Below are 13,674 nucleotides of genomic sequence, written 5' to 3' on the forward strand. Positions count from 1 at the left end.
CCCCCCAAAAAAAAACCAGGAAGGCCGTCCTCTTGTTACAATCTACCAAAAATTTAAAGTTTTAACACCAATCTTTCTCAACCTCTTCCCCAAAATAAAAGAGATACTTATCTGAGAGTCTGCAGATCACTGACTGAGCTATTTTATCACCACCCCTGCTAGTGCACAATGAAAGGATATTTGCATTTGCCAGGAAGTCACAATAGCTGTTTCAGTCAAAGCCCCAGAGGGGATGACTACTTCTTATACAAAAATTTATCCTCTGAGTTTTGTTAAGACTTTATTTTCTGGAGTCCTCCCTGGTGGCCCAAAGACTTAAAGTGCAGCACTGTGAAGCTCACTGCAGTCTCTTCAGCATGAGTTTGATACGGGGCCAGGGAGTTGACCCGCGCTGAGTAGCAGACCTCTCCTGGCCCGCTGGCTGCACCCCTCAGCAGTGTGCCTCGTTGATCTGCTCATTCTGCTCCCCGCTCTGCCTCTGGTGAATCCTCTCACTGCTCTTGCACCTCTGGCCTGTACTCCAGTTCTGTATGCACAAATAATTTTTTTTTTAAAGATTTCTTTTCTGGGCCCTAACTCGTGGCACAACGGGTTGGGATGCAGCACTGCAAACTAACCAGCCGCAGCCACTTCACTGCAATTTAAACCCCCACCAAGGGAAATGACCCTCGGGATGGCAGACCTCCTGTCTCTCCTGCTGCTCCCCTCAGCAGTGTACTTCGTAGATCTGTCTGTTCTGCTCCCCTCTCTGTCTCTGGTGAATCCTGTCATCACCCCTGCACCTCTGGCTTGTACCCCTGTTCTATATGCATAAATAAATCTTAAAAGAAAAAAAAATGTGATGGGTGAAAAAAAGTCTTGTTAAAAAAATTTATTTTAGGCCCGCCCTGGTGGCACAGCTGGTTAAAGTACAGCACTAAGAAACTAAAGCCACTTCAGCATGAGTTCAAACCCTGCCCACCCCAGAGGTGACCACATGGCAGCAGACCTCTCATGACCACCCGCTACTCCCCTCAGCAGTGTACTGTTCTGCTCCCCACTCTGTCTCTGGTGAATCCTCTCTCTGCCCCTGAGCCTCTGGCCTGTACCCCAGTTCTGTATGCACAAATAAATCTAAAAAAAAAAGATTTATTTTCATGCATACAGAACTGGGGTACAGGCTAGAGATGGAGGGACTGTGAGAGGATTAATCAGAGACAGTGCGGAGCAGAATATATATTTTTCAAAGATTTATTTATTTATGCATACACAACTGGAGTACAGACCAGAGGTACAGGAGTGGTGAGAGGACCCACCAGAGACAGAGAGGGGAACAGAACAGGCAGATCAAGGAAGTACACTGCTGAGGGGAGCAGCGGGCAAAACAAGAGGTCTGTCCCACCATGTGGGTCACTTCCGTGGCTGTGGTGAGCTTCTTGATGCTGTGCTTTAATCTGTTGCACCACCAGGGAGGGCCCAGAACAGACAAATTCTTGAAGTACACTGCTGAGGGGAGTACAGGAGAGGTCTGCTGCACCACGTGGATCATCTCTCGTGCTGAAGCAGCTGCAGCTAGCTTCGTAATGCTGCAGTTTAACCTGTTGTGCCACCAAGAAGGGCCCAATAAAAAAAAATCTTTTTTGAAAAATTTATTTTCTTACTCCCCCCCTTTTTTTTCTTTTGATTCACCTCATTTATAGACCCTCAAACTAATGCTATGGTCATAAAATATTAAGAATCAAAGACAAAAGTGGCTGTAAAATATTTGGATCTGGGAGCTTGGGCAGCTCATTAAGATCATTGGTGTCACCTGTAGCCCCTCAGAAAAACACATGTTAGCTGAAATATACCCTGATCTGAAAGCCCCAAGTGTGCCATCTCATTCCCTTTCACACCCATTCCCAGTGTCCAGAGACAACAGTAAATGAGGTAGGGCCAGTGCTTGCCCCCAAACTCTGCTTGAAGCAGCTGCAGAATCCTCATTTCAGGCTCATCCCAAAGGTTTGCCATAGTTCTCTCAGAGGGGGATAAATGTCAGTGTTTCATTTAATAAGGCTAAAAACCCAGACCCCCACTCTTTCCCTATCAAGCAAGGTTGGGAGGCTTGAGCAAATAAGGGAATTGATAAGGTTGCAATGGAAACAGTGCCATATGCCTGAGCTATAACCATAAATACCAGCCTAGCTGCAGGAATGAAGAAACAGGGCCAGGACACGTTCTGTGTCAAAGGCTAGTGCTAGACCAGATTTGGCATCCCAAATAAGAAAGTCTGTGAAAGAAGGAAGAGTCTGAAAGAGAGCTTCAAATCCCTCCTACACAGACCTCTCCCATTTTGCCCTCTGTTCTCTTGGGGGGTATTTCAATAAATCCGCCTTTTCTGTTTTTCACTCTATCCCTGGTGAATTCTCTCAGTCTGCTGGGCTTTTGACCTTACCCCTCCACAACTCATTCATTCTATGAAGACAGCATTGCCCTGATACCAGCCAGAGACATCATAAGAAAACTTCAGACAAATATTCCTTACATGCAGAGATGCAAAAATTCTCAACAAAGTTGTAGCAAACAGAAGCTAGCAGCTTATTAGAAGGCTCATACCACTTTGTTGGAATTTATCCCAGGGTTGCCAGAACTTTCCAATATATGAATGTCAGTGTCGTATACTATATTGATGGGCTGCAGGGAACAATGCAATCATCTTAATTGACTCAGAAAAAAGCATTTGATAAAATCAGTACTTCACTATAATAAAAAAAAAAGGGATACTTCCTGAATATGATAAAGTGTATTTATTTTTAATACAACTAATATGATATTCTAAGTTGAAATTCTGAAGGATTTCCCCCAATGTCAACAAGAAGACAAGGATGTTCACTTTAATCACTGCTGTTTTACATTGCCCTGAAATTTCTAATAAAGCTAGAGGACTAAACACTCACCAACTGAAATATTCAGTATTTAAATTTGAGTAAATGGGGCCTCCCTGGTGCAGTGGTTAAAGACACAGCCCTATCAAGCTATCTCCAGCCACTGCAGCAGCTGAATTAGGGCCTCCTTGATAGAGCAAGGGGTTAAAATGAGCATTATGAAGACATGTGCAGCCACTGAGTTCCATCCCAGGCCAGGGAGCTGACCCACATGGTGCAGCAGACCTCTCCTGTCCCACCCACTGCTCCCCTCCGCAGTGTGTTTCAGTAGGTCTGTCCCTTCTGTTCTCCACTCTGTCTCTGGTGAGTCCTCTCCCCCCTCCCCCCGCCTACATATGCATAAATAAATAAAATAAATCTTTAAAAAACAAAACAAAACTGAGGCCACTGATCTCTCCTCTGTGGGGAGAGGATGCTTGGGAGTGTCCCTCTCAGGGCAATGCAGTTCTCTTTGCCCGGGGGCAGTTTATCCACAGGGTGAGGGTGTGCCAGTTTAGGTTGGATGTGGAGGGGCCGCCGCTCTCAGAACAATTGCCCTTGGAGCAAACTCAGTTACCTAAGACTTCCTTTCAGCCCCCAAAGCGTTCCTCTTTTTTTCCTGAATAGTCTGCCCCCAGGCTCTGAAATTCACATTCCCTTTCAACCCAACTGGCAGCATCTTTCTAAGTGAAATTCCATTGTCTTCCCCCTACTTGGCTTTCGGCATCAGCCAGATCTCTCGGGTTGTTCCCTGTGTGGGTAGGTAAGAAAGGTTTACTCCGTAAAAGCTTACACAGACACAAGTGGGCCAAAAGAGCTGCTGCTGCTTTGTGAAGGGAAAAGGGCTGCGAAGAGAAGCCTTGCACAGGTGCAGGCTCGCAGAAGAGCTGCTGCCACTTGGATTTTAACTAAGTGAAAATGAGTTCAGATTTCTGACCTCTAGAAGTATTCAGAGAATACGCTTGTGTTATGTTCACTCACTAACTTTGTAGTAATTTTTCATAGTGGCAATAGGTTGCTAATATAAAACCTATGAAAATGCTTTCGACCTTAAGTCAGGAAAACTTAGGGATGGTCGCCCTCACCACTTCTATTCAAAATTTTCATTCAGGTTCTGTCCGGGACTGCTGACCAAGAAAAAAAAATAAAAGGCCTCAGACTAACAACAAAGTAAAAATTTCAAATAATATAATATTGTATACAGAAAATCTATAGAATAAAATACCTATTCAAACTAATAAAGCATGTTGCACATTCCAAAACCAGTAAGTTGTATTTGTAGATATTTGCAATGAACAATCTGAAAATGATTTTTAAAATATTTGCAGGCCTCCTTGATGGCCTAGGGATTAAGTCTCAGGGCTACGACCCAGACAGCCCAACCTGGAGGCCTGAGCTCCATCCCAAGCCAGGGAGCTGACCCACATGGTATAGCAGATCTCTACTGTCTGACCCATTGTTCCCCTCAGCAGTGAATTTCAATAGATCTGCCTGTTCTGCTCCCCACTCTATCTCTGGTGAATCCTCTCACACACCCTACACACACCCCTGACCTATACCCCAGTTCTTTTACAAAAATAAATATTTCTTGAAAAATGGCTAGAATTTTTCTTAAAGATTTATTTTAATGTGGGCCTCCCTGGTGCCACAAGGGGTTAAGATGCAGCACTATGAAGCTATCTGCAGCCACTGCAGCACGAGTTTGATCCCCAGCCAAGAAGGTGACCCACATGGCACAGCAGACTTCTCCTGTCTAGCCCTCTGCTCCCCTCAACAGTATATTTCAGTACATCTGCCTCTGGTGAATCCTCTCACACACACACCCCACACTTCTGACCTGTACCCCAGTTCTTGGGTGCATAAACAAAATAATTTTTTAAAAAGAGAGAAATTTAATCTAAGCAACTATCTTTTTCTTCATAGAAAATTAAAAAATGAAGATCCATGCTTTCAACAATGAGCATCACATGTATGAAGGGACTTTTTTCTTTATAGTAACTCAGGTTAGGGCTGACAAAAATAGTTTAGAGAAACTCCTGCCTCCTAAACAACTTTGGAGCATTTTAATTGAAATTTCTGTGCTAATGTTGGCAGAAGACATGTGAATTTAGTAAATGCACACAGTATGAATTGGATGTTCACCATGTGTCCTATATTCAGAAACTCACCAACTTGACATGTCATTGGTGATATCCCTGGATTTACTACTCACCTCAACCTGACACAGAACCAAATTCAGATCCTTTCTCCGTTAGCTTCACTAATTTGGCTAATTTTTGTGTTATTGAGGTGCTAGGAGTATGAAAACTGATTTCAATTATTTTTAAAAATTTTTTATGCATACAAAAACTGGGGTACAGGCCAGAATTTCTGGTGGGGGTAAGAGGGTTCACCAGAGAGTGGTGAACAGAATGGATGGGTTGCCTGAAATAAACTGCTGAGGGGAGCAGTGGGTGAGACAGGAGCGGCCTGCTGCGACATGTGGGTCACCTCCCTGGCCAGGGGTAGAACTGCTGCTGTGGCTGTGGACAACTTCATAGTGCTGACACTTAAATCCTTGTGCTACCAGGGAGGCCCCATTGAGTATTTTAATGGTGAAAAAAAGTTACATTTAGAATTAGCCAGGTGGATTCAGTTTAGAAGATCCCAATTTTGTTGGCAACATCCAAAGCCTCCTAGTCAGGAGCCAGTGGAACATAAGTTTTCTTCTATCCATCAGGCTTGATCAGGGTGTTGACCTTGGCCACATCAATGTCATAGAGCTTCTTCACAGTCTAGTCTGGTGCCTGTGGGCCTTGACATCCACAATGAACACAAGGGTGCGGTTGTCTTCTGTCTTCTTCACGGCTGATTTCATGGTCAGAGGGAACTTGATGATGGCATAGGGGTCTGGCTTGTTTCTCTGGGAGCTCCCTTCCAGGGACATGTGGGTTGCCTTCACAGTCACACTATCTTGGGCCTCTGGAAGGTAGGTGTAGATCTTCTTTGTCTTGTGGCTGTGGACACCTTTGAGCACTGCTTTCTTGGCCTTCAAAGCTTTTACTTTGGCTTCAGCTTTGGGAGGGTCAGGGGCTTCCTTCTTTTTATTTTTAGTGCTGTCTTAGTGAAAAGCTGAAGAATGGCTAAGTATTTTTTTTAATACTAATGACTTTATTTGTTTATTTATTTTTTCATAGAAGAACTGGGGTGTAGGCCAGAGGTGCAGGATGCGAGAGGATTCACCAGAGATAGAGTAGAGAACTGGACATGTAGATTTACTAAAATACACTGCTGAGGGGAGCAGCAGGTAAGACAGGAGAGGTCTGCCACGCCATGAGTCAGCTCCCTGACCAGGGATCGAATTCAAGCCCCAAATTGAGCTTAGGTGACAATGGTGATAGTAATTAGACTTAACTCTTAGGCCACTAGGGAGGCCCAATAGACATTTTTCTAAAGAATATATATACAAAAGGGGCCTCCCTGGTGGCGCAGGGGTTAAAGTCTCAGTGCAATCAAGCTATTGGCAGCTACAGCAGCATGAGTTCAATCCCTGGCCAGGGATGTAACCCACATGGCACAGTGGACATCTCCTGTGTCACTCGCTGTTCTCCTCAGGAATGTATTTCTGTAAATACAACTGTTTGGCTCCCTACTTTGTCTCTGGTGAATCCTCTCTTCACACCCCCTCCCTATACCAGTGGCCTAGGCCACAGTCCTTGTATACATAAATAAAATAAATCTTTAAAAAAAAGAAAAAATATATACAAATAGACAATGAACCTATAAAAAGATGCACGATGTCATTAGCCATAAGGAAAATGCAAATCTAAAGCACAAGCAGATTAGATGCTACTTCACACCTGCAGAATGGATACAATTAAAGTGACACATATTGATGAGGATGTAGAGATACTGGAAAACTGATACATTACTGGTAGGAACTAAAATGGTGCAGTGCCTTCAAAAACAGTTCAGCAATTCCTCAGAGTTCAGCCTATAGTTACTATATTACCAGAATTCCCATTCTGCCTTCTATTCCAATGAAAACTGAAAATACATGTCCACCAAAAAAACTTGTAAATAAGTGTTCGTAACAACATTACTTATATTAGCCAAAAAGTGGAACAGCTCAAAATATATTATCTGGAAATGGATAAAGAATGTATTGTATATCCTTATAGTGGGATGTTATTTTGTCATAAAAACGAAGTACTGATACATGCTATGACATGCAGGACCTGTGAAAATATGCTAATTAAAAGAAACCATGAATAGAAGGTCACCTATTGTATGACCTAATTTATATGTAAAATGGTCAGCAGGGATAAAATGAAAGAGACAGGAAATGAATTAGTATTTGCCAGGGATTTGATTGGGGGAAGAAGAGAGAATAAGTGATAATAGCTATAATAGCTGTTAGGCTTCTTTTTCAGGTGATGAAAATGTTCTGAAATTAGTGGTGACCGTGACAATCTCTGAAAAGAAAAGGTAGTTTTCTTCTTCTTCTTCTTCTTTTGCTTTTTCATCAAAACATTTATTAAATGTCTAACTGTACATGGCCTGTGTGTCTAAAATCAGGGAAAGTGCTGCCCCTTTTTCCCACAGGGCAGCTACTGCTTAGAATTGTGCCAATCATGGGGCCTGCAAAGGAGAAGATAACTACTCCAGAGGGAAATTCTGTTCACCTGACTCTGAGCCTGTCTGGCAGTGAGTTTACAGTCTGTTCCTCTTGGTATCCAAGCTCTTTTGTTCTGAAGACAGCTGGAGAAAGTAAAGCCTCTCTGGCTGGGGGGAAGCATGTAAGTGCTGGAGAAGGAAGCTAAAGACAGGGGAGAGACATGTTGCTTTTCATTGATTTGGTAGGGCCTTCTGTGGTAGAGCCTTCTTGCCCTTAAGCATTTTTCTGCTTCCTTTCTTTTCCTGCAACTGCAGCTGCTGCCTGAGCTGCTGAACCTGTTATCCAGCATCCAAACCCTGGATCAGCAATACAAATAGTCTTGTGAATTTCTCCCTTTGGACTTTTCTTTGTAGCTGCCCTTTCACTGGAGGAGCAGAGGGGTCCATGCACTTAAGACCAATATGGTAGTTCAGTAAGTAACCACAAGAAAGTAGCTCAGTAATTTGCCAGGGTGCTTGGCACCCTGGCACTACTGGAGTAGCCACTGGCTTCACAGTCTGAGCTTCTGCCCTTCAGCGCGGCCTACGGACCCCTCTGGACAGTACAGAACCTACAGCAGTGATGAGGAGGTACTGGAGCCAGAAAGTGGGAAAAGGTGAATGTTATGACATGTGAATTATAAATAAAGAAGAATGTCAGGACAGGTCAACATCACACATAGTGTAAGTAGTGTGATTTTCCACATCTTTTGGGTGACTGTTTCATTCTACTAGGTTGTCCTCATTCCTTAGCAGTTCATTTCACTGCTTTCTTTTTTGTCGTTCTTTTCATCCCCTATATCACTTTAAAAAAAAAGATTTATGTATTTATTCATGTATGTATATGTAGAAGAACTGGGTTGTAGGCCAGAAGTGGGGGTGGGTGAGGTGAGAGAATTCACCAGAGTGGGGAACAGAGCAGGCGGATCTACTGAAAAAACTGCTGAGGGGAGCAGCGGACAAGTCAATAAATGTCTGCTGTGCCATGTGGGTCACCTCTTTTTCCAGGGATTGAACTCAGGCCACGGATAAGATAGTGCTGAGACTTAACCCTTAGGTCCCCCCGGAAGGGCCCCCTCTTTAATTAAAAAAAACTACCCACCCTTCATGTTTTATTTTTCCCTACCAGTCTGTAAATTCCCTGAGGCTGGGAATCATAGTAGATTCATCCTCATATTCTCTTCCTATACCAAAAACTTACTTTTAGTCCCATCTTGTGCCTTCTACAGGGCCTGATGCAAAATACTGCTCAGGACACCTTATTTTCCCCCTCCCCAACTTGAATGTAATCTCCTTTAATATTGGGTTTCATTGATACTTGTACTCTCAATCTCCCCCCCCCCTTTTTTTTTTAACATATGAGTTCTTAATCAATGATAAATTCTTTGTAATATCTACTTCCCAATTTGCCACATCAAATTGTCCTTTTCCCCAGCTCATGTCCCCAGTGAATGCATTCTAGTCTAACTCAGCACACATCTATTATTTTACTGTCATTTATAAATTCACTACTCAGGTCACAGAAAACTATGGTCAGAGGTGTCATTAACTATGTGGTTATATTTGTAAGTTCTCCAACTGGGAGTTCTTTGTAAATAACTGCCTGCTAATCATACCTAGATGCTGGTGAAATTACAGCTCCTCCTTTGCCTATTTGGATTTTATATTCTCATAGGGGACAGTTTTCTTATTTTGGGAACAATTATGAAAGAAGAAAACTGGGCTCTCAGAGAATGAAATCTGTCCTGACTGGACCTCAAGGAAGCCAAGAGGATGGACTTTGAAGAGCAAGTGTTGTAGTCTGTTCATGAAACTTTGTGTTTGTGGTTTTTATCTGGAAGCATTTTCTTCAGAATCCAGGCAGATAGACTGAGGAAACAAGAATAGTTGGGGGTGGGAATGTGAAGTATATATATATACCTTGGCTGTGAATTAACAGAGCTTTTCTATCTCTCCCTAGCTCTCTGGATTAGCTTATTTTAATTTAAAACACCATTATATAAAACCATTGCCTCAGGGTTTCCCCCTGAAATTGATGAGCAGCTCTATAAGCCTATTGTCCGACTAATGCTTCCTGCTGATTATTTATATGCATTTCTTTAAAAACAGATATTCATGTGTCTCAAAGGCTTAAATCACCAGAATGAAACTACAAGTTTCACTCATTTTCTCCACCTTCCTACCTACCATTAAAACACTGCACAAGGTGCAGTGATCAAAAGAAATACATTTTATAGTACAATCCAGAGATATGCCACCTGATGGGGAAAAATTATTGAAGTCACAGATTCCTTCCAATTCTCAGAATTGATCCTCCATTTATAGGTTGTTTGCCTGACTCCCTCAGATCTTAGGATATGTTCTTTCTCAAGAGTTCAGCCTTTTCTTTTGCAATTGACTTCTGGTGTCTGTCTCACTAGTTTCCAAGATGTGCTTAAACATGTCTAAGCTCCAGGAGATGACAAACTTTAATTTTAAACTAAGACTGCTTCATCTCAATTACATGTATCACTGACAAGTGGTGTTTTGGGCCATACCTCTAGACCCAAATGTTTGCACAATTATCTACTATTAAGTGACAATATCAAAATAAAGGAAAGATAATGGCACAAATGAATAGAGTAAGAGGTGTTCTGTGCCAGGTTCTTTAGGAAAGCCAAAGACAGCATTAGAACTTATAAGAGAGGGCCTCCCTGGTGGGGCAAGGGGTTAAGCACAGCACTAAGAAGCTATACACAGCCTCTGCAGTGTGGCTTCAATCCTGGCCAAGTAGCTGACCCACACGGTGACTCAGACCTCTCCTGTCTCACCCACTGCTTGCCTCAGCAGTGTATATCTTTATTCTGCTCCCTACCTGTCTCTGGTGAAGTCTCTCACCTCCTACAACTCTGGCCTGTACCCCAGTTCTTACAGGCATAAATAAATAAATCTTTAAAAAAGAAAGAACTTATAAGAGAAACTCCACCTTGGGGAAGAGATTAAGACTTCTCTAAAAGGAGTCAATTTTATGGAAAGAGAAAATCTAGAATTTTAGTGCTGAACATAATGTAGGATATTTCAGATGTTGATTTGTAATGCTGAATTCCTAAAACCTTCATACTGTTTTTAACCAATTGTGAGCACATTGAGAGTAAGAGTTAAGAAATTTTTCCTTCTGGCTCAGGTCACCAGGTGTAGATCACCTTGTTCTCAAGGTAAGAACTGAGAAGCCATTCTGAGCAATGAGGAATGCTCACAGACTGTGTAGTGATGAGAGATCCAAACACCAAGCGATCCAGTAGCTTTGGGCTTGTGACTTATGCCTCAGTGGAGGAGGTGGATGCAGCTATGAATGCGAGGCCACACGCGGTGAATGGGAGAGCTGTGGAACAGAGGGATGTCAAGAGAAGATTCTTAAAGTTCCAGTACCTGCTTAACTGTGAAAAAGAATTTTGTCGGTGACATTGAAGAAGACAATGAAGAACATAACCTTAGAGTTTATTTTGAGCAGTATGGGAAAATTGTGGTGACTGAAATCATGACTGATGGGGGCAGTGGCCAAAGAGAGGCTGTGCTGTTGTAACCTTTGATGACCGTGGTTCTGTAGACAGGATTTTCATTCAGAAATGCCACGCTGTGAATGGCCACAACTGTGAAGTAAGGAAAGCCCTAGCTGAGCAAGAGGTGCTCATCCAGTGCTTCATCCAGCCAGAGAGGTCAGAGCTGTCCTGGAAACTTTGTTTCACCGTCCTTAATAGTTTATAAGTTACCTCTAGGCCTGTGCCCCGCTATTTTGGTCCCCAGACGAGGGGTCTCATACACCTATATGGAAACATGAGAAGACTTTGGCCTACTCCTCAGGGTAATAGCTGATGGGGATTGAAGGGACAGGACTGGCCTTTCCTGAATCAGCACAGAGTTCCCTGGTATGGGCACATGCACAGGGGCCAGGAGCCCAAGACAAGATACAAGCTTGACTTGTATCTACTATAGTTGTTTTGGAGAAGTATTCCTTGCTATCATCCACCTTGGGCTTGATCGTGTCACTGACTGGCTGCCAGTGGGACAGACTTCCCCATGTGCATCAGTGTACTGGAAGGCCTGGAACAGTTCGCAGGGCCTCATCCACAGAACGCCTGTGAGGCAAATCATTGATAGAGCGCTACCAAAGTTTGCACAAGCCATCGATGACACAGAGGCCCCTGTAGAGGATGCCCTCATCTTCCTTCAGCACACAAGGTTCTGGTTACGTCAGCCAACAGGGAGATGTGCAGGGGCCTAGACCTCCGTCCTTCTGAGGTTGTTGGTCTAAGCCAGGTGAATGAACTGAGCATCTACAGACACCTCCAGAACTTTGCAGCCTAGTTTGTGGAGGCTCTGAATGTTCGGGAAAGTGATGATCTCTTTGGGGCACACAAAGGTGAAGGTCAGTGCATAGGAAAAGAGTGCTGCATGTTTTCCTCGGTAATGGGAATGCGTCATCTCCTTAAAGACACCATCCACCTCAGGTAGCCTGGAAGTCCTGCAGCTTTCAGATGTGAGTGGTTTTGTCTGAGGCCTCGACGAAAAGGGCAAGGGCGGGATGCAGGGACCTGCTAGGAAGAAGTGACTCTCATTCTCAGCACCTAGTTCTGGAAACTTTGGTGCTGGTTGTGGAGCTGTTTTTGGTGGGAATGACAACTTGAGTGGTGCAGGAAACTTCTGTGGTGGAGGTAGCTTTGGTGACAGCCATGGTGATAGCAGCGATGGAGGAATAAGGAAGATATGGTAGCAGTGGTGATGGATGGGATGGTAATGATGGAAGCAAGTTTAGAGCTAAGAGGAGCTACAGTGATTTTAACAATTTCAACAATCTTCAAATTTTGGCTTTTTAAAAAAGATTTATTTATTTATGTATTCAAGAACTGGTATATAGGCCAGAGTTGGAGCGGGGAGGGTGAGAGGATTCACCAGAGATAGAATGGAGTGTAGAACAGGCAGATCGTCTGAAATACACTGCTGACGGGAGCAGTGGGCAGGACAGGTATGGTCTGCTGCATCATGTGGGTCACCTCCCTGGCTGGCTGGGGATTGAGCTGGTGCTGCAGTGGCTGGTGATAACTTGATAACACTGTGTCTTTAATCCTTGGGCCACCAGTGAGGCCCAGTGGCAGAAGGTTTTAATTAAGAAATAAAATTTAGCAGGAGAGGAGAGTCAGGGAAGTGACAGGGGAGGAACAATTTTGTGAACTCAGCTAAGCAAGAGGTGGAAGGAAATAGCTGCTACAAAGAAGACACATTTTAGACAGTACTAGTGTGTATGGGCAAAAAAACTCCAGGACTCCATTTGTGACTAACTGTGTAACAGGTTATTTTAGTTTCTGTTCTATGGAAAGTTTAAAGCTTTCCAACAAAGGGTTTTAATATAGATTTTTTTTGTACCTAAACATTGTATCTTAAAAAGTTTATAGATGAAATAACAATAGAGTATATGACAAACTTTTAATTTCTTCTGGAGGTATGTATTTTACAGACTATGTGGCTAAAGGTAAAGACCAGAAAATGCAAGTACCAGTGACAAAGACATTCCTGAAGATCCTCTTACACACTGAACAACAATACTATGTAACTTTACTAACTGCTCTCTGAAATACTGATAGTATCTTGGGAAACACTGGTTTAGCTGTCTCTCTTTCTTGTATTTCTTGTAGGAAATAAGATACTTGTCCTGTGTGTTCTCCATCTTGGTAGAGTCTTTTATTTGGTCTAGATATGCACCAAAAGTAGGAACCCAATGAGTTCAGTTTATGCAATGGTACATCAACAACAATTAAAAATACTCTATTTTCCTTATCTGTTCAGTACAAACCTTCCCTCCCTGGCCTTTTACACCATTCACATATAATACTTCACAATAAGTTTCAGTCTTTTTAATAAGAAAAAAAACATTAGGATTTGGGGGGCCACATCCAGCTAGTGGCCTTTTCGCTCATGTAGGGAGGGTCAAAAAAGCTAAACGTTTTGATATAAATAGAGGTTTCTTAAAGGGGTCACAATTGAAGATGAGTGTAGGAAGAAAAGTGATTTTTTTTTTTATAAAGCTGGAAAATTGCATCACAAACCCCTGTGTGAAGAACCTTTTTGTTAGAGAATTAAACAAGGAAGTGGCTTGTTTTGAATTCCGTTTTGTCACTGACTC

At 42.9% G+C, this 13,674-nt stretch overlaps 2 pseudogenes; one reads left to right on the forward strand and one right to left on the reverse strand.

The window, feature by feature from the left end:
- Positions 1-5,649: 5,649 nt before the first annotated feature.
- LOC101629995 lies at positions 5,650-6,885 on the reverse strand (annotated as a pseudogene).
- Positions 6,886-7,495: 610 nt separating this feature from the next.
- Positions 7,496-11,334, forward strand: LOC105853838 (annotated as a pseudogene).
- Positions 11,335-13,674: the final 2,340 nt, after the last annotated feature.

The sequence above is a fragment of the Condylura cristata genome, unplaced genomic scaffold, assembly GCF_000260355.1.
Source record: "Condylura cristata isolate star-nosed mole 26May11 unplaced genomic scaffold, ConCri1.0 scaffold00019, whole genome shotgun sequence".
Lineage (NCBI taxonomy): Eukaryota > Metazoa > Chordata > Mammalia > Eulipotyphla > Talpidae > Condylura > Condylura cristata.